Source organism: Prionailurus viverrinus, chromosome A1, assembly GCF_022837055.1.
Source record: "Prionailurus viverrinus isolate Anna chromosome A1, UM_Priviv_1.0, whole genome shotgun sequence".
Lineage (NCBI taxonomy): Eukaryota > Metazoa > Chordata > Mammalia > Carnivora > Felidae > Prionailurus > Prionailurus viverrinus.
The window spans coordinates 155,849,801-155,872,594 of NC_062561.1; the positions used below are offsets into that span (position 1 = coordinate 155,849,801).

Genomic DNA, 22,794 nt, shown 5'->3' on the forward strand with positions numbered 1-22,794 from the left:
AGGATCCAGTTTTGGCTTCGTTAGTTACCAATTCTGCAATAAAAATCACTCAGAACTCTTCTCTTTAGGTGCGCCCCCTGAACATGTTTTACTACATTATTTCAGTCCTGGTCATGAGGACAAAGCCACCTCTTGGGACGAAGCATCTATTTTGATCCAGTTAGAATCACATACAGTTAATAAGTGTAATTGGATTCTAATATCTACATTCCAGGATGGTGGACCAGCAACATTCTCTGTCAAGTGAGCAGAGAGAACACAAGTGCAAAGGCAAAGATATAACACATGGAAATTGACCATTTTCTGGGTTTCCTGCTACAGTATCTTCTACTTTTTTGATTGGTCTTTAATCGAGTATCTTCTACAATTGTTAATCAAGCACTATTAGTCATGTGCCAGGTACTGAGATGGCAGTCATGGCCCCAGGAATAAAGGAATACGTTCCATGGCCTCCTGAAGCATCTTTCCCCGAGGTTTGGTATCCTCGCTGGCTTAGAATGCCATATCTCCTTATAATAAATCTCCCCTGGATTCAATGTTACCTTTAGCTGGTTTCTATCAACAGAAACCCATAAGCGTTTATATGGCTAATATTTGTTTCGTCATCAGAACAAATCATGGTATCTTATACTACATCTCTCATTGATCCTCAATAAATGTGCAATTAGTTACTGAATTAATTAATTAATTGCTATCTGTTTTTAAGAACTCCCTAATGCCACCATAACTCTAGTGTTAGCTTCTAGGAGCAAGGAGCAAGGCATCCTTTGACAAAAATATTGCTTCCCCCAGCATCCTATCAGGTGTCTGGCCTCCCTTTTTATTTTTTTCTTTTTTGAGAGAGAGAAAGAGAGAGAGTGCGCTCACATGGGGTGGAGGGGCAGAGGGAGAGAGAGAATCCCAGGCAGGCTCCATGCTTTCAAGTGCTGTCAGCACAGGGCCTGACTCAGGGATCCATCTCATAACTGTGAGATCATGACCTGAGCCAAAATCGAGTCAGACGCTCAACCAACTGAGCCACCCAAGCACTCCAGCCTACTTCTAATCAGAGCCTTCTAGCTTGTTTACTTTAGGAAGAACTAAATCCTTTAAGCCAAGAAATCCTGAAAAACAGATTGACATCAAACTTGTTTGCAAGTTCCAAAGTAGGCATTTTAAGTGGGTGGCTCTGCTTTTCCTATGGGAAAGTCATATTCTGTTTCTTACTATATTAATTTATTGCTAACTATCTTTGAGGATAGCTTTGTACGACAGTCCCAATCCTGTGCTTTGATTTGAGATTTACCCTGGACTCCACACAACATGAGAAGCTGCTTCGTATCTGTGCATTCAGGTGTCAAAATGTAAATTGAAGATAGCTATTATCTCTTCTCTGCAGAATCTGTAGTGTAATACTTTGTTCTTCAAACATAATCACATCACTGATTAATCATTTGTAGATTATATTCTTTGAATCCAATTCCAGTGGAATTGAATCAAGACTGAATTCTACATTCCATCTGGCAATGAGAAGGTAATTGAATCCACGAAATTTTCAATGCTGCCTTCTAGGTTCCCAACCTTCTGCTCATTTCCTCTTTCCCCATCTCAATGGTAAGTCCATCCACATTGCAGAAGCACTGAGTTTTCTAAGTTTCTTTCTACTATCTTTCCCACCACATACACTCATCAAAAAGGAAGAGATCTAATATCTGCCATTTATAGATGTTAACTGATTGATTGATGACACTTGAGTGTGAATGCGTTTCTGTAAATGCCTAACCATAGTCAGCCTTGTGTATTTTAAGCCTTTTGTCGCTAATTATGGAATGAGAGACTGTATTCCCATTAAAGCAATTTCAGGCATTTGCAAGAAGAAAGGCTAGGATGCTTCTGCAAGGTAGGGCCTACACTAAAGGTAAATCTGCTTGACTCCCTTTAAGATAATTGTACATACATTCAAAAAGGACATGAGGCCCACCTTGAAATGGTCTCTTAATCACTTAACAAGAATGGCTGTAAGATGTTTGTTCCTGGGTGACTGGTAGCAACTGTCTTCTGACTTCTCTACAAGCCTGCAGCCACCCTGCCCAGGACAAGTGTGTATGTTGGCATTTCTTCTATAGGAGCTTCGCTTGATTCCAAATCAGGTAAGACAATGAGGCTAGAAGGTAAGCCTACTAGAACACAACAGGTAATCAGAAAAAGGAGCCAGAGGTAGCCTATGATGTGAGTTAAGGCCAGCAGTCAGCCCCATGATCGTACCCAAAACAATCTTCCAATTATAAAATAAATAAGGCCCAGGGATTAAAAGTACAGCACAGGGAATGTAGTGAATAATATTGTAATAACATTGTATGGTAACAGATGGTGACACTTATCATGGTGAGCACTGAGCAATGTATAGAATTGTCAAATTGCTATATTGTATACCTAAGACTAATGTAACACTGTATGTCAACCATACTTTAATAATACATTTTTTAAAAGGATGCTGAGTGGAGATTTCAACTCTCTGGATTCATAAGATGCTCAAGAAGCTTGGAGCAAACATCAGGCAGAAATCCAAGTCATCAGCAGAAGGAAGTGAAGGTATTATCTTAAAGATCAGAGTGCCAGGCAAAACTGTGGTCTTTGGGAAGAACAGGACAAATGAAACTGCTGGTTTGGGAACCAAGACTAGATGAATCACCAAGATTCTAGTTCCAAGAAATAGTTATTACCCTTGGACTAACAAGAAAAGTTCCCCCACTCTGACTCCTGTACTTTGGAGAACACTTCTGGGGCCTTTCTCCAGCCATGCTACTTCCTATGGAACAGTACACAATGCTAAGAAGACATGCCCATCTAAAGGCTGTGCCCAACCTTCTAAACTCTGCTCAAATGACCCTGAGCTTGCTTCTAAGACCTGAAGAGGCCCTTTCCGTATTCATTTCTTGGTAACTAACAGCACCAACTATGAGACTACAAGGTAGCTCCGAGGAAAGATGGACATAACTGGTATTTGAACATGTGGCTATAACACCTGCATAGGTGTGCACAAGACCCCCTGCAGGTACAGAATGAAGCTGGAAGTGAAAAGAGAAGGGAAATGGCCAGGGGACTTCCATTTGTACAAGGATCTTGGTGCTCCTTGAACCACCCTGACCAAAGAAAGAATTGACCCCAAAGCATGAGTTCTCTTTGAACTTCCAGTTAAGAATTAAGAGGTTACAGTTCACAAGGTGAGTGGCTCCAAAGGTAAAACATTCAATAAATCATTCCATTACTCTTCCTATCAGAGCTGAAGAATAAATCCTCTACTCTACTTTTTTTCTAATCATAGCCCTTTTCTAATCATAGCCCTTTTTTTCTACTTTTTTTCTAATCATAGCCCTTTCTTAAACAAATAGCCGTAATTCTCAAATGTATAGGGTTTTATTTAATTAGTGCTGGATGTGTTTGAAAAATTCCAGTTTGGAGTTTGCAAATTCAAATACCTTAGGGCTCAGGAGTGGGATGAGCCTGTGGTAGCTTCAGGGTATGGGAATTACCCCATGGCATTTACATTTTGAAGACAAAAATAAAAGACAATTTGAAGACAGAAAAAAAATTCTTCCTAAATAGGAAGAATTTAGGCCGACTAGTTTGCCACCTCTAGGTAAAACTTCCCTTTCTGGACTTCCTAAAATATATTTCTATGCTTTCTTTGGTACTTCTAGAAATAAACTTTCTGTCCAAAAAAAAGAGTGTTATTAGAACATTTATTTCTATTAATTAGCATAATGTATGATATGTGTTCCTAGTTTACTGTGCTTCTCATTACTAAAGCTACCAGAAAAAGAATATATGTTTAACAAAAATGTTCCCAATTCTATATCTATTCATGAGATACTATGTTCTATATGTCCTAGAATTAGTCTGGATAAAACATAGACACACACACACACACACACACACACACACACACACCTCCTTGCTTTGATATAAATGGTTTTCTCCACAAGTAGATGGGTATTTTGAAATCACACCAGATATATTTAATATATAAGATTAGTCACTTAGCAAGTTGGTTCTTAGAGAAAATATAAGAAACACAATCATTAAATAATAAAACCAAAAGTTAAAATCCCAACAATACAAAATTAGTGCTGCCAATTTCAAATTAATCAATTTAGGAGGACATTTAATCCACCGCTGAGAATATTTTTGGAAATCCTCTTTTGGGAATTTTTGGGTACCTTTGGTACAAATCCTTTGAAATATCCTTAGTGATGGTGAATTTTCACCAATTGAGGTCAGATTTTATTTTTAGAGAGAGCAAAAAGTCAATCAAAGCCAAGTCTGCTGTATGAAATAAGTGATCAAGCTGAGTTGTTCCACTTCTAATCAAAATCAAAGTATGCTTATAAATCTCAGAGCAGTGTGTTTATGTGGCTTTATAAGTGTCTACTGGCATTGAAAATAATTTCAGATAAAAGTTACAAATATGTTTAGAGTATCATTAGGATATGTGATTAGGATGTATAGTTTTTAATATATGTGTTTTTTAAAAGTAGAAAGACATTTTTCCTCACAGGAAACATCAAAATGAATTCTAGGTGAATTAAAAATGTGCTTTTTAAATTAAACCATAAAAATCTAGGAGAAATTATAGGTGATCAGCCGACATCATAGTAACAAAGTATGAACCTATAAGGAATATACTGATATAATTGATGGTTGAAAAACTAATACATTCAAAAAAAAAGAAAAAAGAAAAACTAATACATTAAAAAAATAGCGTAAAAAGACAACACATGGAAATGGAATAAAGACACTTAACAAATTCACACTTTTAGAAAATGGGTTCTTTCTTCACATTAGAAAAAAAAACTTACATTGCTATACTAACTGAAAAGAGAAAAGCACCCTCCCAGGCTTTGGGAGCACAGAGTGGCACAACTTTGCTGTAGGGAAAATTGGTCATACGTAAAAAATGCCTGAAAAACAAGTATACTCTTTGACCTAATAAGTTAATTTGTAAGAATTTATCTTAAGAAAATTGTTATAAATCTGCACAAAATTTATATCCATGTAAGTTCTCTGTACTAGTGAAAGAGAAGAAAATAATCTGATATCTACTTAAAAGAAGATTAAATTAGTAAATTTGGGTATTTCTGTATAATAGAAAAATGACAAGAAAATGTTTATAACATACAGGTTGTCAAACAATGACACATCGATAGCCATTTTACTTCTTTAGACAGACATTTACTCTATTTTCCAATAATCTTAATTCAATCATTTAATGAGGAACAGACCATTGGCTCTGTGTGTGTGTGTGTGTGTGTGTGTGTGTGTGTATGTGTGTGTATCACAGATTTCTGATTTTGAAACACTCCTATGCTGGCTATTTTGTAAGCTCTTCATTTCTGGGGAAAATGTCATCTCTGTTCATGGAGTTTTTCTTACCAGCTATGCCATACACTTTATGCCATGTTGGAACAAAGATGCATAAGAACATTGTTTGCTGCTCACACAGATCTACTCTCTTTCATGGGCACATTGTGTTGTTTCACTTTTTCCTTTTAAGAGATGGGTTTTTTGCTTTCTGAGACACTCAGAGTGTGTGATTTAAAGCTTGGGTTTATCACTTCAGGATTGAGTGTTTTTAATGACAATTTAAATCATAGAGAACACCACCAAATCTGCTCATACCTTTTCTATACCAGATGACCACTTAAACCCTGTCTTTCTACAGATCTTTGCACCTTTTCACATGTGTTTTCTTTTAGTTAAATCTAAGAATATGATTTTGATTATTCATTTATTTTTGTATGTTAAAGCTCAAGCTCCTTCATCATATTTCAGGCTTGTTAAATAGCTTATAGAGATTAAAATATCTTCAGTGAAATAACTAATCCTGGATTCAGCTACATAACAGAGGGTATTTTCTGAGTTCTTGAGAAGAAAATCCCCCAGAGAGTACCTTTTAGAAATGTTGGTATGTCTCATTTGGGAAAAACATGGATTTTTTAAGCTAAAAAGAGGCTACTGAAAAAGGGATGATACTGAAATATTGGGGATTTTTTTAAGTTCTATTTAAAAAAAACACATTTTAAATGATTTTTCAAAAATACTGATAAAATGATTGTTTTCAAAGATAAAATAATTTTAATAACTATATTTATATTGTGGACTCAAGAGGAGTTAAAATACATGCACGCTTGATTTACTTACTAAAGCTCTAGAAAATTAAATAATTATTTTGAACTTTGTTAATATGCTATAGGTATAATACAGTTATATTTTTCACTTTAGTGAAAAGTGATTTCAGAGGAGAGGTATAGAATGAGCATTGGAGCCATGGTTTTACCACACACTATCTGTGTTACATCAGGCAAACTGTTCTGTTTCTTCCCATGTACAAAGGTATAGTGATACATATCCTGAAAGTTAATTAAAAGATAAATGAAATAAAATAGAAAAGCCTCTGTAGAGTTCTTGGCTCATATGAAGCACTAAGTTCATGGTGATTATTGTTTCTACTACTAATACCAGTTAGTATTAGTTTCTAATACCAATTTTAACACTCGCTAAATATCACAGTGGTCTCTTCTCCTGAGCTGCTCCCTCACTAAGTTATGTCTTCTCTCCAAGATCCATTCAATTCTAACTTTTTCCTAAGTCTTCCTTGACTTTTTTGGCTTTCATTGATCTAATTGCTTCATGAGTGACTCTTACCCATTAACCCAGATGAATTTCAAACTCATAGAGATCAGGACAATGTCTTCTATTGTTTCTGAATTGCTTAAATTTTATTTATTGTATCCTTGTTCTGGTTATTTATTGCTGTATAATAAACGCCAAAACTAAGTGAATTAAAACAACAATCTTCTGATGTCTTGTGATTTTTCTGGGTCAAATATTTGGATGGTGTTTGGCCATGTGTTTCTTCTAGTTCATGGCATGTTGACAGTCACTCTGTGGTATTTAGCTGGTAAGGATTGGTATGTAGGATCAAAGATGACTTGGCTCCTATTTTGGTGCTTTGGCGGGGCTACTGGGAAGATTGGGCCCAGCAGGACTGTTAAAAGGAATGTCAATACATGTGGAGTATGCACGTTGTCTTTTACATGTTGGTCTCATGGTAATTGTTGGGCTTCTCATATGTCAGCCGAGGTCACCAAGTGCATGAACATATAGGGATAAAAAGTCTTGTGGCATCACCATTATTGGCTGAAACAGTCACAAGCCTACCCAGATTACTGGGAAGGGGTCACAGATCCCAAATTTTGAAGAGAAGAGTGTCAAAGAATTTGCAGCCATGGTTTAAAACTGCCACAATCTCCTTTGACACAAGAGTTCTCTAGGAATACATTCTATGTTCTGGTCATATTTTTATCATCAGTGATGTCTTATAGGTCAGGATATATTCAGTAAAGAAAAGGAACAGGGCACCTGGGTGGCTCAGTCGGTTGAGCATCTGACTTCAGCTCAGGTCATGATCTCACGATTCGTGGGTTTGAGCCCCGTGTCGGGCTCTGTGCTGACAGCTCAGAGCCTGGAGTCTGCTTCAGATTCTGTGTCTTCCTCTCTCTCTCTGCCCTTCCCCTGCTCACACTCTGTCAATCTCTCTCTCAAAAAATAAATAAACATTAAAAAACATTTTTTTAAGAAAAGCAACTACAAGAAATAAACTTTAAAAAAATGATTGAAAACTTAGCCTTTGCTCATATTTTCTATAGTTAAGAAAAATCAAAGTAATTATTTTGAAGTTTTTCATACCAGAAGGTAAATATTACTCAAATTTACTATATTTTATCACCATGAAATGATTTAAAGTCAGAAGATGCGATGTTTTCCACTAACAACTCTGTGTAAGCCACTTCTTTTCTTCAGAGCCATATTTTCTCTTTTGTAAGAATAATGATGATGACAACAATAACATTAAAGTAGACAGTATTTAAGATTTCGTATACCTCTAGAACCCTGCAACTGTTGGTTTGCTATTTTTATAACAATAACAGAAGAGAGGCAGAGAGTGGTAGAAAGATGGCTGGTATGGAGACAATAGGACATAGACCTGCCATCTGCTACTGGTGTAAGCTTGGAGGATAATAATAGTTTCTCTAATAAGTTTTCAAGGTCATGGTGAATTTGGTAGGACCATGTAATGAAAAATCTTGAGAAACTATCAAGAGTTGCAGGGTTGGGAAACATTTCTCAGCCTTCCTAAGTGGATAGAGTGAAAGAAGCAGGTTGTACCAGATTTTGGATAGGTTCTGTCCTTACACTAAACAGTTTGGAGCATGTCTATGAACAGGCAGCTATACTGGAATATCTCCAGCTCCAGAATCTTCAACTAAGTGCAGCCCATGTAAATAGGCACCCCCTTTTCTTACTTGGGAGGCTGCATTTCTAATCATTGAAAACATGCATATTGCCAAGGGAAAGGCACTGATAATTCAGCCGCTGAGCCAGTATAGAGAAGTTATTCATTACTGGGTTCAATCCAAGGTCAAAAACATCAAACTCCAACCATTAAGCAAAATGGTGACAGGCATGGTAGTGATGACCCAGAGTGAATATATTGCCCAGAGGAAGCAAGGTCAGGAATACAGCAGGCCTGAAAAAGGTTGCCGAGTCAAAGTCAGGAACAACCAGCCTACGGTCCAGAGGTACATGGGACGCAGCATGTTCCAGCTGGAGTACCGGAGGGCAGCAAAGGGTAGGCCAGCCACCAACAGGACAGGCTAGGACGTCTTCAACATCTAACTACATTTACAAGTTTTGTTTCTGAGCTTCAAATCTCCCTCTCCCCCCCATTTAGATCTCACTTTGACAAATCTGGTGAAGACAAGGAGAGAGGTGCTTACTATCTTTCCTGTTGCAGACTGCAGTTTGTTTGGGCCTCCAAGGCTCAAAGCAGGGCCTGGGCTTCTCAAAATCTATCTCCTCAATCAGCCTCAGCCTCACTACTGTTTAGACAGATTGTACTTTAACATTCCCTTTAGAAGGATGCTGAATCTAGTAGTTCCAAGGACTATTGAAGTTTTTAGAAGTTAGTGTTTGTGTTCTCAGCAATGACAATTGTTTCCTAACTTGTTTCTTTGCCTAGGCTTAACAAAAAAAGCATCACTTGTATCAGGGCAGCATCTAAAACGCAAAGCTCTGTGTCTAGTGCCTACTCTGAATAGAACTGGAATCGTTTTGGTTGTGGGGCTACGATGTGCCACAAAGCATGAAAATGCAGAAAGGAGTGGCTGACTTCTGCATCCTACTCTCCATGGAGGTGGCTACAGACACCCACCCAGATATGAAAGTCAAGAAAGGGTCATGCTCCGCCTTGCCTTTGTTTAAGACAACTTCTTGAAGCCCAGTTCTTGCTGGCCACTGCAGAGAACTGCCCCATAGCTCTGGGTGTCTGGGAAATGCCTGTTTCATTAAGGCTCCTGAACCCTATCATGTTACACTTCAGAAGTAGTGACCAGCTTACTTAAAACAAAGAAGCTTTGACCTTTCTCCCCTTCTGAAACCAAAAACAGATGAAGTTAAAGTGACTCATTTCCGGCTTTAAATATGCTCTAAAAAACATTTTTTCAAGTAGTTTTTGGCTTCAGGGTTTGGGGTTTTTTGGGGTGGAGGGAGGGAGGTTGTTTTTTTGTCTTATTTTTACATAAATATATCTCGTATCCTTCTTGTCAAGGTCAACACATTTATTATTTATATTCATGGGGTAGTCCACCATACTTTTTTCCGTTTAGCTTTCTTACTTTTTTCCTTTTTTTTTTTTTTTTAATCTGTGTTGTTTATAACCATGACCCTTGATCCTCTAAGTCTTAAAACAGCTTGGCTTTCAGCAGCTAAATCTGACAAGGTCAGCATTTTTCTGTTTATTCTGAGAATAGTATTTACCCTCTGGGGTTTTTAAAAGCAATTCTGTAAAACATCACTTGGAAAAAGTTTGTAGCATTCATAGAGACTTCCATAAAGTCAGATGACCATAAATGACAACTTCTTGCTCTGATTTTTGAACTCTGGGGCAATCATCACTATCTATTTGGTGCCTAAGTAGCTTCACTAACCAAATTTTTAAAAACAAAATGATGGATTTAAAATAATCTCAGTATAATTTATTTCACTTGAGGCACTTGCCACCTTGAATCAAAAACTACTCAAATAATTCTTGTGTTTTGCTCTTTAGAAAAATATTTTCCATTAGGAATCAATGATACATTATATTATTTATTTTAAGTTATAAATTAGGATAAAGAGAGGAAGAAGACTTTTTCAGTAGTCAAGCTATAGAACAAATCTACTTTTGATCCAAAGGTAAATTGTGAAGCAGTTGGGGATCATAACTTGTGCTTAAGGAGACAAAAGCTATTTCTGAACTGGGAAAATTGAAAATGTTATTTGAAAAGAGACTAGCATATTTGTCCAAGGTTCAAAGATAATCCATCAGGCCTGGATACAGTTTTTTATTCACTAGAGCTACGGCAGATCCCTTTGCTTCACCATGAGCCCATCAGATCCCAACAGCTCTCAGGATCAAGCTGCAAATACAACTTCTTAGCTATGAAGTTTCAGTAAAGAACACATCTCTGCTGCACACGGACCTCCCCACCAAAAGGCTTGATGGTAAAATCAAAGTATGTAATACATTCAGATCTCATTAAGAAGTTTATTCACTAGACTGTGAGAAGAAACATTTAACTCTAGCAAATATACTGCTAGTTACAATGCACTGCGCTAGCAAAAAGACCTCTTTTTAGTGGTAGATGAGCATTGGAAGGGGGTGAGAGGGCACTCATGCCATTGGGAATGTTTTGTGGTTTCTTCAGGAAGAGTAAGGATGCTTGAATCTCTGGCTCAGGATAATCAAGGAGCAGGTGGTGCCTGGGAGGATAAACAGTGCTAAGTCTGCATTTATTCCTTTAGCCCTAACTGTACATTAATTCAATAAGATGGTCTAATAAAATAATGCAGTTTTCAAAATGCTTAGCTGGCATTTCAGGCGGGGTGGGCAATTTTTATTATTTACCAAGGAATGCATCTTGAAGGAACTGGTGAATAAAGCAAGTTCGCGCTGTAGGCTGCTCTGGCCTCCAGGGGTCACCCTTCCCTTTAATGACTATACAACAATAGTCTGAGACCCCACCCTGAGGGACTTTGGTCTTTTAGCAATTTCTTGTGCCCTAGTAACTCTGAGAATCCCAGAGATTGCTTTTATGTTCAAGAATGTGTGCTGGTTGTCACTTTCGCCTTCAGCCAGCCATCTGTCTCTGTCTGCTGCCACACCCTTCTGCCTGCAACCTCTTGCTGCCTGAATCTGACTTCTGCCATTTCTGCTCCCCTCATGCCATTTTGTGCCAAGTGTAGACATGGGCTTATCTCGTTTTTCCCCAGAGCACAGTCAATAGCAAGCTGAGATATTTAGCAAAACTTCGCTGAAGGGTTAGGGATAACAGAAGGAAAGAAATTACAAGGAAAAAAGAAAAAGAAAAAGAAGAAATATAGGATACTAGATTTGTATGACTTTCCCCAGAATATGCATACCTCCACAGGGATTCCCTACCAAAGGCTCTTTTTTAACATACATACACACACACACACACACACACACACACACACACACCCTTCTTACTTCATGTTGCTATGGCTAGCTTACTTCTCTCTCATCTGGAATTGAGACCCTCAAATCCTCTGTGATTGCCACAGAGAGGAATATTTATTTTCCTAAAAGGAAACTTGATGTGATCTTCAAAGCATATAATCCTTTATATTATCATATATGCCAGCTTCTCTCTGAACATTCTCATACTTTCCAATGGCTCATACTTTCTCAGAATAAAATCTTTGCTTTATCTTATTTTATTTATTTCAGTCAAGAAGTGGGGGGCAGAGAGTTGTATGTTTAAAAGGCAGGATCGGGGCGCCTGGGTGGCGCAGTCGGTTAAGCGTCCGACTTCAGCCAGGTCACGATCTCGCGCTCCGTGAGTTCGAGCCCCGTGTCAGGCTCTGGGCTGATGGCTCGGAGCCTGGAGCCTGCTTCTGATTCTGTGTCTCCCTCTCTCTCTGCCCCTCCCCCGTTCATGCTCTCTCTCTCTCTGTCCCAAAAATAAATAAAAGTTGAAAAAAAAATTAAAAAAAAATTAAAAAAATAAAAGGCAGGATGTTTCTGGATTCTACGCATTCATTTTCAATCAAATATTGGCACCCACCGGGAGACCCTGTTATACCTGTTCCACCAGGGAGTTAGCAACTAAAATGAAGCACCCAGTGTGATTTAAGGAGAAGTCCTGGTGTCTTGAGATCACCCAGAATCAAAAGAAGAGTCACAAGTATAAGGGGATAAGCAACAACTGGATTCTGGAGGCTGACAGATTAATCAGTCAAGACGTTAGACTGTATAGACTGAGGAACTGTTAGGAATTAGAAAGACGGTGACAGTTCTGGGGGGAAAGTGAAGACTACAGGGATTGTGTACTGAGAGGCCAGGGATGGAAAAGAAAACTGTAAAATTAACCTCAAACTAGGATTTTGAATGTACTGTATCTCCTCAGTGAAATGGACATCCTTGTTAAATTTAGGCTAGAGAGTGATTAGAAAACCCAGGATGAGTAACTCTGGGCTAGCCATGGGCAAAGACCAGAGACATGAAATAAAAATTCCTCTGAGGTCTGCCACTGAGCTCTCACCTGCCCTCTTCTCCAGGGACTTGAATCAGGCGTGTGGGCAGGGAGATCATTTGGTGCCCCTGCAAACCAATATAGCTAAAATATTTGTTCACATTTATTCAAAGGAGGATCTCACGAGGGAAAGATTAATAAGGAGGATTCCTACTGGTGGCAGCTTTCACCTCTGACCCTAATTTGAATACTTCACTCAGTAAATCAAAGACATTTCTGAGAAGATATTCTGGTGACTACCTATTGCTATTTGACTAGCTCATTCCCACTCCAAGTCACCTTTCAAAGTATTTCTCCCAACAGTACGTAACTTTTCTGGGAACTTTTCTAATAAATTGAATTCTTCCATCTTGTTAATTTCTCAGTGTCCTTTAGAGATAGGGGCCCTGGGTACCATCTAGCTGGTCCACCTCTCAATATAAATTGTCATGGCACTGCCACCTGGAGCTACTGACGTCAGCACCACTGAACACCTGACTCATTCCCTGCTTATCCACATGACAGAAAACTGACAGTGCATTTCAGAGCACGAGATCTTTCTTCATGAGGATTCCCACTAGATGCTGTTAAATTGAAACTAATGGAAGTGGTGGGTATCAGGGCACAAAGAACAGTAGAAATGGAGGCCAAAATGTAGAAGATATAAATACAAAATGCTCAGCGTCAGTAATCTGGGTGTGATATGTCAAATGAAGTTTGGAGCCACTTCTTTGTCATAAGAAAACATTTAAGAAATTTTCCTGAGAAACATGCTCCATCATAGCTTATACAGGAAATAGAACTTTGGACTTCTCAACCTTGCCATTTCATTAACATGTTTTGCATGTAAACTTCCAATTGGCTTCTTTATATTCACTTTTAAAATGAATATATTCTTCCGCATTAACATTTTATATAAAATCATGATCTAGACATGTACATGTACTGCTAAAATTAAATCATCAATAATCACTATCTAAAATGAATTACATTCCAAAAGCTCTGGCTAATGATTTATCTCTTCTTCATGGAACCGATCTCTATCAGATTGATTTATGTAGCAGCCAATCATGTTTCAGTAAACTGCAGCATGCACATGCATCTTTAAGTGATGATAAGCTGTGACTGTCCATTTATTTGTACAACACCAGCAACAAAAAAAAAAAAAGAAGGAGAAAGAAAGTCCCAACCTCTTTCAAAAGCTTCACATGATGACCAAATCCTCTAAGTGATAATAGTGAATTCTGTATAAGATTTCAGAATAACTGACACAGTAACAAGCATATATAAAAATATTCACAAAAATAGTCAACATTAAAATGGTGACATTTGATATAGAGAATTCTTAGCTTTTGCATGTTTACATTATTTGCTTTGATAGCAAGGTACCTTTTTGCACATTTACATTATTTGCTTTGATAGTAGATGCTTTTGTTAGTTGTTGAAGTGATTGACAACCTCATGCTGTTCTATTTAATTGCCTTTTCTGCAATGCAAGGTTCTGTGTTTAGAAGACGCTGTTTCATAAATAAATCCAAAGTGTGTGTGTGTGTGTGTGTGTGTGTGTGTGTGTGTTTGTGTCTACTACAGAGGTTTCATTTCTCAAGCCAATTCTGTAACTATTCAGCTACAGCTGTCGCCATATTTATCTGTATTTACATTAAGGTTCATTCTCATCCTTCATGTTTTTTGCCTTTTCTATGGTTATGGAGATTAATGGATCTCCTTAAGAGAATAAAAACCTTTTCATATAGCTCTTCACATTTAAGGGAAGAGTGAGGTATTAGACATAGAATGCTTTAGCAAAATATGCAAAAAGTTCAAACTTCCAAGGCTTAAATAATTATTTCCCATAAGACTATTTGAAATATTTAAAACCTGTAGGAATTTTGCATTCTGCCTGAATTTACATTTTAGCCCTTGCATTTGTTCTCTCAATTGGTAAAGTCCAAGTAGCAAACTTTTTCCAGTTAATAAAATCTAATATAGAAATTCTACTGATAAAAGGTTTGTTACATGATGATTTCAAAACTCTTCTCTCATTGAAAGTTTGCTTGATATTGTTGTGGTAGGCAATACATAGGTAGCTCAGTATTGTAAAATCTCAAGCACTTTTCTTACTTAACCTGAAAATTAAGTTCAAACAATTCTTAAAAGTAAGTTATTACTATTATAATATCTTGGTAGATATATATTATCTTAAAGATATATTTCAAGATAGTCTTTTTTTTAATTTAGTCATTCTTTATTATTTGTTATTTGTCATAGGTCTAGATGATTTTTAACAAAGTTGATAAGTTCTGCAGGGATTCTACAGGTCAATACAGATGAGTATAAATACTATGATGACTTTCCCTAATCTTCTGCTGTAAGCATAAGTCAAAGAGACAGTAATGTTAGAGGCAAAGACATGGAAAAATGAAGCTCAGACTAATGCTTTAAACTGGCCTGAGAAATAAAAGCTGGATGAAGTGATTGTTTCAATTGTTAAATGAGGCAGAGTGATATAGAGAAAATGCTCAGATTTGCTCAGATTTAAATCCTGACACAACCACTTGTAGCTGTGTAATTGTGTAAATCTCTTAACCATTCTGAGTTGTTTCTTCATCTGTAAAATGGAAATATACAGTATCCATTTTACAAGAAACAGCCAACACTGGATGACCTGGAAGAGAGGCAGACAGGGGAGACATCTCCCTACTATCTGAGTCTCACCTCTCATTGGCCAAACCCAACACAAACCCAGAGAGCAGGAAGCCCAATGATTCAGTTCACAATGCAAGTCTCCAGGGCAGAGAATGGTCGACAATGGTGAAAAGTAAATTATGACAGATAAATGGAAATATCAGTATAGATATGAAAGAAAAGAATATGGCCTTACAATAAAAGAGAACTCAGAGAGAATCATATTTTGATGAGATAGTCAGAGCAAGACTGTAAAGAAGATAACACATAGATGGAACTCTAAAGAATGAGAAGTAGCTAACCATATAAAAAAAGATAGGCAGAGAGAATTCTTGGCAGAAAAAATAGTATTGGCAATAGCCCTAAGGCAGGAAAGAGCTCAATGTATTATGTGATTTGAAAAACCCTTGTGGCTTCATAAGTCAAGGTTAGGAATTTAGACCTAATTGGCTGTGCAATGGATTTTAAACAGGAGAGTGACATTTAGAAGGATCCTTCTGGATGGCGTGTGAAGAATAAATTGAACAAGAAAAATGGAGGGGGGAAGGTGGAAATAAAGAAAAAAAGGAAAAAGAACAATTAAAAAAAAGAAACTAAACATACAATAGATTAGATGTCACACGGCAAAACCAAATGATTAAAAACAGTCATACAGACTCCAAAGCTCATACGTGTTCAGAAAAAGGACAGTGCCTTTCAACTTGAGTTACTAAGGAAGGTGTTATGGAAGACAGGGCTTAAGCTATAAAGGTTTAATACAGCTATTAAAGGCTAATATAGAATTAGAACAAATAGAGAGAAAAGAGGTATCAGTTCTAGAATAGGAAGGAATGCAAGTCAAGTAGTTACAGGAATATTTAGGAAGGAATGAAGGAGGCATTTGGGGAGGAGCAGAGGGAGATGGGACTGGATACAGGAATGAAGAGAATGTACATGTTTCTGGGCATTAGTGAATTAATTTTCTGCTCTTCCAAGAGAAGATGTGAATGCTTAACCAGGTCTTTTGATAAGTTTGGTGATATTTTCAGGTACTTCGAAAACAAAGACTTTTGGATTTGTCCCCTGAAGTTGTATCACATAACTAAGAAACCAGCTACTGATCTAAATTATGCAAGGCTGCTTCGGATGAATAATTTCCCCTTGAATCAGAAATACCTGAATTAAAATGTACTTAAAAGGAGGTTTGCCAAGCTAGTGACATAAGCATTGCTTACATTACCTACTATTTTAAAGTATCCACATCATTGCTTCGTTGATGCAGAAATTGAGAAAGAACGTTATATTTATTTGTTCTATTTTTTAACTAGGAACTCTGATATTGTTCATGATGGAAAATGAGTTACCTTATTTTACCTTGAAAAATACCAGGAAAAGTAGAAATGGCTTTTATACAAGTTTTTACAAATATAATTTTAGTTTTAAAAGAAGATTATTGAAAGTTATTATGGGGGACCTCATTCTCGTAGTGTGCATGCATATTTCATATTGAACTGTTTGGTTATTTTTTTCCCTAGAAAATGGCAAAGAATTCTCAAATTGTTGTGGTTTCTAATTCCAGAATACATTTATTGCTCTTAGTGTAAGGGAGGTAATTGGGAGTATACTTAATTCTATAAACAATTTGTAATCTATTATATCCAATATATATATCAAATAATCAATGGTATAAATATGACATAGTCACATGTGGATTTGAAGAACCAGAGCATCTAAAATATTTTCTCAAGGTCACATAACAAGTAAAAGGTACAACCAAAACTTGAATTGAGAAACAACTAGGGAAAATCATTTTCTCACATCTCTTCTTTGCAATACTTTGAACCTCCCTCTGAGGGCATCAGAGTCATTAATAAAACGCACGATAGTCTTAATTCCCCTATGAGGAATCTGAAAAGTTGTGCATATGTTAGTTTTTCACAATAACTCTAGTAATAACCGAGTTAAATTCAAGCAAAGATAAAGTAAACTGGAAACCTTTATCAAGACTCATGTTACAAAGTGGCTAACTCCTAGGACCCAAACATTCTTCATAGCTTGTAATGCTACTGTCTCTGTGATTGATTGTTTGATGCGTGGCTCTTTCAGCAAATTATAAGAAAATGAATGATTGGATATTAGTAATGCAAACCAATCCGTCCTTGAAATGCTCTTGGCTCCTTTTATATCTATCTGAAACCCACACTTCATTTAAGGCTATGCTAAGTATCCACCTATTCCACGCAGGCTTCTTCACTATAGATATCATTATCTATCCCCTTTTGTTGACCACATTCAATATTATTCTTGGGCAGAAATTTTCCCCAAATGAGTGCAGTCTTAGGGTGATAAAATCAGGTGCTTATCTTACCTCAAAGAGGTAGAAGGAGTTTTGGCTCCTTCTGTCAAAACTTTGCTCTCACATACTGCAGCTCTCCACTTAAGTCTTGCCAACTGGATTCTCTCTTCCAGGACTTTCAGTCTTGAGCAGAGTAATACAAGAACAGAACACAAGAATGGAAGACTAGATGAAGTCATTTTAAAAGACAACCTCAGAAGCGTATATAGGAATTCAATCAATATCTACCGAATTAACTTGAATGAGCAGAGTACATAAGAAAATAATCATTGAATAAGAAAACTATTCATTGAGTTAGGCTCTCTTAATAAAATCTGAAGACATCAAAACGCAGACTATTCATTAACCACAAAATCTTCTATAAAGTGAAGTCTCATTCATGTTGAAATTCTACCACTTTGTGTTAAACACTAGACTGAAGACTTTTATCTCATTGTTAAAGTTCATTAATAAGACCAACAGAAGAAAGAGGAATTTGGAGTTAATAGTCAAAGGACAGTGAAATAATAAAATAGAATTCACTATGTCCCATGGCCTTTTCTGAAATATTTTAGTGCATTCCTTTGATAAGCAAATACCAAGATCACATTGCATTCATAACACACTAGGAACTTGCACAAATAGAGATTGATTTCATTTTTTATTATTCAGAAATTCTAAATGATTCCCTCAGATTGCTTGTGAACAGCATAGCTTGTGGTATGATTTTCAATGATTTTCACAAATAAAAGAATACATAAAATGCAGAAAGCAGTGTATGGGGGTATAAATAAACCATAGAAGTAATAATAATAATACACCCTACTGATATAGAACTTTACTGTTTAAAAGCACTTTAATGACTGTGGTTGGAATGATTTATATTATATGAAAGGAGCTACATGGAAGAATTAAATAAATGGTGTTTAAATCCCACTCACACATACAACATTCAGAGACACAATATTTTTAGAAAAATATTCACCTTATTCACAATATGCAGTATATAATATATATATAATATACAAACAGAATATATTACATATGTATAAAAGCTTTTTACAATAACCTTGGCATAAGGATATATTTCATTTTTCCCAGAGTAGGTAAATAGTGGCTTTTTATACACAAAGGAGGCTAAGGATAATGCTGAATTATTTCTTTTCATAGGAATGCTTAAAGCATGTGACTTTCCTAAATAATTCGTGTAATTTTTCCTCTGTTAATACCCATTTGTATAACTGTATATGATGAAAGTTAAGAAGTGCCCCATCAGGAGGGGATGAAAGGCTGGCAACACTTGAAAAATTATAAACTAAACAGAAGTGATGATTATAGTCCCCCTTTCACATAAAAAATCATAAAGTATTTCCTGTTCTGTCCCATTTCTCAGTTGGAACATACTCTCACAGAGGAACATGAATAGATTAAAATCTCACTTTTTTCTTCTTTAAGAAAACATAAGCATAATCACTTTTGATTTCTTTTAAGTTGGTTCAATAAACAATGAGTACTATTTTAAAACTAGAGGCATTCCATGGGAATCTCTCTGGAAAGAAATAACTTATATTGAATGTCATTTTATGAGTTAAGTTTATGGAAAGCTATAATCTTTTTGCAATATAGAGTATAGTAAAAACTAATTCACACATATCCCTTTTCATCCAGTATATAGAGGAGACCCAAATTATATCTGTTGAAAATGACCTAAGGTGATTTTTTTTCTGTACGAAATGAAGGGATATTAAAATTGCAGGTATTTGTAAGAAGTTTCCCCAATTGACAAAGGATCTACTCGATGCTGAACACACTGGTTGTCTTAGTTTTGTCCTAACAGGATTCTCAGATCATCATCCAAAATGAGAAGGTTTCATACCACAGACAAAAAGGGTAAGGGGACAGGGATTGGAGAGGAAACAGGAAGTTACTCAAACCGAGTTCTTCAAGAACTGGAAAACTTTTACCAAAATCTTAGGAAGTCCTACCCAGAGATAAAGATATAAAATGCCAAGGGTACTAAAACATTGCCAGTACCTTGTAAAGTTAAAAGAGAATGAGATATTGTGAAGGGCTAGACACAATGAAAAATTGTGAAAGGCTAGACACACATACACTTCAGTATACTCCAGGGCCAGATATGTCAAAAATACACTGATGTATCTCGAGAATTAGTAACTTCTCTAACGTGCTATTTTTGTTCTTGGTGTTTATTTCCAGGTAGCTCTTAGCAATAAAACCCTAAAAAGAAAGGGGTTATGGGTATTTGTTTCAGGACTATGTAGGAAGAGAACTAGGGAGACTATATCGTAGCTGGAGGTATGGGGGGGAGAAGCTAGAGATCTAAATGTGTTGCGGAAGCTAGAGAAAATAAAGATGAATGATCTTTGTGATCTTCCAGAAGAAGTAATAAAGGGGAAGAGAGTAAAAAGCACAGAGTGGATACTCTTCCTTTATCTATAATATTTATTAACATCTGTTTTATTCTATCTCTACCTTTCTAGGATTCTAGTGTTCATAATGAATTCTTAGACTATATGGACAATAAGCAATTAATAATTTCATGCTGAAATAGTATTTTGCTTTTGTACTGCACACTTTTGTACATGTCAGCTTATTTGATATTCATATTCATCAACCACATTTTATGAGTAATAAAAATGGGTCTTAGACATACTAGTTTATAGACATGCATCGTAGAAACAAAGACTAGAAACTGAGTTTCTAATTCTCTATTTTACTTTGAATGGTCTAAGTGTGTTTGCATTTAACTCTTTTCTTCTGAATAGAGAACAGAATTGATTTCCAAAACCAATGCCAAATCTGAAATATTATAGTCAGTATGTATTACATTATGGATATTTTAGCATAAATAATTATGGCTGCCGTGTAGTGACCTGCTTTTGCTCATCCAATACAGCAATCAAAAATCCTTAAAAAATAATGTTGACATGTATTTTGTTTTTTTTAATAACAAAGGGGGTGCACATATGTAGGTGTTGCTTCACCCTAAAAATATTGCCAAGATCTCTCTATCTCTCTGTCTCTCTCTCATTTCTACCCTTCAGCACCATATTGCTCCTCCCTTGACTTCCTCCTTCTAGACCCTTGTTGCTCATACCCTACCCTCCTACGACCCCGCTTTTCCTATAGGCTATCCTCTCTGCTTTTCATGTCTTCAGAAATTATACCCTCATTCTGCACTCTAACCTCTTTCAGCTTTGGGAAAATGTTCCCAGAACTCTGGTGGGATAAAATTCCCCTCCTCATTATATATACTATGAAACTTCTTTCTATTTTTTTAATCCCTAATCAATCTTAAGGGTGTAGTACATTCTTTTGGGGGGGGGGGGCAGGTGCATGATTCATGATGGTTCTCCCTTTCCAAAAAGAGTTTCTTGATTCATGGTTATAAATCAATCTCTTCCTTTAGAATATAAATTATTGGTTCAGGAGAGGTGATTGATTCAAGGGTAACTGATTCAGCTTCTCCTTTCCAGAAACTTGAAACATAAACTCTAGAGACAGATTGTGACTACTCTTATCATGATGAGCACTGAGTAATGTATAGAATTGTCAAATCACCATGTTGTATACCTGAAACTAATAGATCATGGTATGTCAACTACATTTCAGTAATTAACAAAAATACTAAAATAAAATAAAATCTAGAGACACAGACTTAAATGTGCTAGTGCTCACATGAGCAAGGATGAAGTGAGAATAATCACATACCAAACTTCTGCTTCTGAGCTTTCCTGCTTCCTTCTTTTCCAGCATCATGATTCAACTCATCGTTGGATTCAATGATATACCCCGTATTATTCTAGTATATCTGTTAGGCATAGTCAGCTTTTGTTACGGGAGAAATCTGTTTTCCAAAAGAAGTTAAACCAAGAAATAGTTGGTTAATTGAAAAAGCTGTTCAAGTAAGAAATCATAAATGTGATGGATAATTTAACTTGAAATATATAAAAAATGTATATACCTTCTCCTAATTATTTTATACCTTTACTTGGAGTCTCTACTATTATTCTTATATAAACCACAGCTGAAAAATAATAACCATGATTTCTAATTGAATCTTCTTCAAAGTGAAATAGATTTTTAAGCCAAACATAAAGCAATCCAGGTACAGAAATCTTCCAAATTTTAAAGATATTTTTTCTGGATTCATAGTTGTCTTACTCATACCTGATTCTTGAACAATATTTTTAAAAATGTTTACTTTAATTCCAGTTTGCTAACATATAGTGTTATATTAGTTCAGTAATTGAACACTTCCATACATTACCCTGTGTGAGCAATAGTGTTTTAATGATTTGCCCTTACCAAATTTTCCTAAGTATTGCTTTTGATTTCAACTGACAACTACTCTCTCCTTTCCACACTAATTCATCAGAACACAGGTAATAAATTAAATTGCATAATTATAATACTACAATAAACATAAACAAGTTTGGAAGCAAACGTAGTTTAGTCCTAAAAGCATTCAGCTTACTTGTAGAAAAAAAGGTGCATAAAAATGATAGAGAATAACTTATATCTGCATTTGAGAGGCTGTGGGCTTTGGTGCATTTTATAGGGGAAAGAGAAGGCATCTATCAACCTAGAGAATTAGTTAAGTGAAGGTAACTTGGTTAAATGAGTAGCCACTGGACTTAAAACCAAGAGTCCTGACTCATGTAAGTAAGGCATTTAATAACAGGTGAAAGGAAAAACTTCAAGTAGATGACAATACTGCATATTTAGCCTTCCTCACAATTTTACCTATGTCAATAGTTTGATACTAAAGACATGGCATGGCTCATTGAAATAAATAAAAAGTTGGCATTTGGGGCTAACATATCTTAACAGACAAAACAAATTCATGTCAGGCACCAAACAACTACTTACTTCATCCACTTCATTGAGTTGAGGTAGAAAAAAGTTGAGGTAGATTCTCTGGAAAATTGTATAGTGCTAATCTTTAAAATTGAAGACTACACTTCCTAGCAATAATCCTTATCTGCTTCTCATTATGACTGAAAATAGCTTTAATCAGTAAGTGGTCATTGGGAATTACAGAATGAGATTTTAATTTAAAGAAAGAATATATATATAATATATGTGTAAATATATATAAACATATATATTATATACAATGGCATATAAATTATATATAATATATAAATATCTAATATA

At 36.1% G+C, this 22,794-nt stretch overlaps 1 long non-coding RNA gene across 1 annotated transcript in view; it reads right to left on the reverse strand.

Moving 5' to 3' along the window:
• LOC125161361 (uncharacterized) overlaps positions 1–22,794 on the reverse strand; it is a 36,648-nt gene that overhangs the window by 7,777 nt on the left and 6,077 nt on the right. The window contains exons 2-3 of the long non-coding RNA XR_007150616.1: positions 21,346–21,481; positions 17,647–17,757 (exon numbers count right to left, since the gene is read on the reverse strand). This is a non-coding gene — a long non-coding RNA (uncharacterized LOC125161361). The remainder of the gene's footprint in view (positions 1–17,646; positions 17,758–21,345; positions 21,482–22,794) is intronic.